We start from the raw sequence: 2,500 nt of genomic DNA, 5'->3' as shown, positions 1-2,500 counted from the left end.
ATTAACACGATCTTAAAGAACTGGATTAAACGATAAATTAAGAAAAGCGACTGCAAAACACTAACACTCCGTAATGACATAAGAAGTCGCTTCCACCTCAGGGGGTGCCGGCTGAGAAGTGCCAAGTCCGAAAGAAGGGAATTGGCTGTGAAGAAACGAGCAACATTATTTTTAAACTTCTTTGTCACATGTGCCCAGACACAGTCCCAATCCAGAAACCTGTTGCCTGTGAAATGTGTATCATCACGAGAGAAAAGTCTAAAACACAGAAGCAGAACACTCAGTTCTCATGCGTATCCGATTCTGATTAAGGTTAAGGAGCACACCATGCCCTTGTTGAAATCAGGGATACCAGGATATGGATTCATCTGAGGCGGTTGTTCTCCCCCAAATTATGAGGTTGTATCCCCATGACACTTGGCCAGTTCTAAGAGGGTGCATCTTCTCATCTCACTCAAACTCCCTGGAGCTTGTCCCAATCCATGTAGGTTAGTCATCACTGGTTGAGAAGGGTGGCCATTAACCACCTGTTAGAAGCATGATATCAGAAGTCCTGTCGTTCTTGTTACGTAGATGTCAACTTCTACGATAGGATGGCAGATCTCCAGTCTCTTCTAGAAGACTGAACTGATCAAAGCCCTTTAAAGCCGAGTCATGGCCTAGGGTGGCTAAGGACGATTGTTCATTATTACAGAATGATGACCCATCACTTCAAGTCTTACTGCCCCTGAATAAAGAATTTCTCATTACCCTAATGGGCTCAATTAGGTCCTTTAGAGGTGGGAGAGATTGAGATTTTCTTATGCAGCAGTATCCTGGGAGCAAGAGAGAAATGTTATTATAGCTGTCAGCAGCAATACAATGTTTGTGTGTTTGTTGTTTGTTTGTAGTTAGCAGAAGCTTTTATCCAAAGCGACTCACAAAATGCGTCAATATACAATCACAATAGAACGATAACAAGCATTACTAATTGAACTCATACTGCACAATTAATTATGTCAAACAGTATATCAAACAAGATGAGACCTTGCTGGACAATCTTGGTTTCTCCCTAAACTACCGTAAATCCTCAAATTATGGCCGGGGCTTTTATTTACTTAGGCCTTTATTTGGGGCAGGCTTGTATTAGGGGCAGGCCTTTATTTGTTACTTATATTCTGTTACAGAATTGTATTATTTAAATCAAATAATGGGAATTATTACAGTAGGCTAATGTCATTCATTGCATATGCGTTCAACACTTACTGCACACCGCGTAGCGCTTTATGTGCAGTGTCAACGTAACAATAAACATATGGTCTCCACTGTCATGGCAGAAAAGATTTCCAAAGCTTTGTTTTTTTAATAATTGTTCTAGACACTCAATTATGCTTATCGCGGACTAAAAAAATACATTCAACAAGGCTGGTTTCCATATCCAGGCTAACTAGTCGGGCTCTGGTCTTTTTGGCTGCATTCAGTTCATTCTTTGGCTTCTTCCAGTATCACATTCGTCTCAGGTCAATGTCAAACTGCTTTGCTACTTTTTCTCCCGAATATTCTTCAGCATACACCTTCTCTTTGAATTTAATATCAAAGTTTCGCCTTAGTGTCATAGTCTACAACTTTATGATCCCTAGCCAACTAAAACGTAATAGATAAACAACAGTAGGATACGATACGTGCAGTTAGGCTTAACAATAACAAATTGCCAGACGCGCCTTCATGAACAATAACAAATTCGCCTAGTAGTCCTACGTGGGAACATTTCTTTTTTAAAATTGCAAACAGCCCATGAAATTAGCCAACAACATTAAACATGAGGAGAACATATATTTATGAAATGCATTCAATTGAATTGTGATGTTTACTTTGTGCCGATGGACTGATGCTGGTAGGCTACAGAAAAAAACGCTACTTTATTTTACCCCCGGCCTGTTTTCGGGGCCTGGCCTTTATTTGTCCGTAGCGACCACGCCACCGGCTGCTATCTGAAGCCCGGCGTCTAATTGAATCCTGGTCTTTATTTTAGGATTTACGGTAATTCTTTCCTTACCCTGTACGCTAACCAGAGAGGCATCTGCAATGTAGCTGCAGTAGAGAGTGGGCTTTGTGCTTGATCTGAATTCTCCCTTAGCTAATTATTAGTCATCAAGCAGATCTAAAACAAAAACAAAAAAATCACATCTAAGTGAAGGTTTTGGTGCTTTGATCAACTCTTAAGGCATAGACATCCCTTCATAGTCAATTTCCTGTTTGTTGCCAGAGACCTTCATGCAGTATGTAACTGTGTCAAACTCGGCTCTCCCACCACTGGTTTCCTATCTGTGGAGATCATACCAAGTAGCCTGAATAAGTCAAGTGCTCAACAGTTTGAACCTCTGGGAAGTACCGTGAAAGGAAACGTATGAAATGTGTGAAGTTGGAAATTAATTGATTGTAATAACAGTTGTGCTGCTTAGTAGCATATAACTACTGTCAATGACCTGCAGTAACCTTTACTGCAGCAGAAAATAAAAGC

The 2,500-nt window shown here is 40.5% G+C and overlaps 1 protein-coding gene across 1 annotated transcript in view; it reads left to right on the top strand.

Annotated features, from left to right (window-relative positions):
* cacna1bb (calcium channel, voltage-dependent, N type, alpha 1B subunit, b) overlaps positions 1–2,500 on the top strand; it is a gene marked incomplete at both ends in the record, with an annotated part of 146,147 nt that overhangs the window by 80,282 nt on the left and 63,365 nt on the right. The window lies entirely within an intron of this gene.

Source organism: Sprattus sprattus (assembly GCF_963457725.1).
Source record: "Sprattus sprattus genome assembly, chromosome: 11".
Classification (NCBI taxonomy): Eukaryota; Metazoa; Chordata; class Actinopteri; order Clupeiformes; family Clupeidae; genus Sprattus; species Sprattus sprattus.
This window is presented reverse-complemented; position numbering and strand designations above follow the sequence as displayed.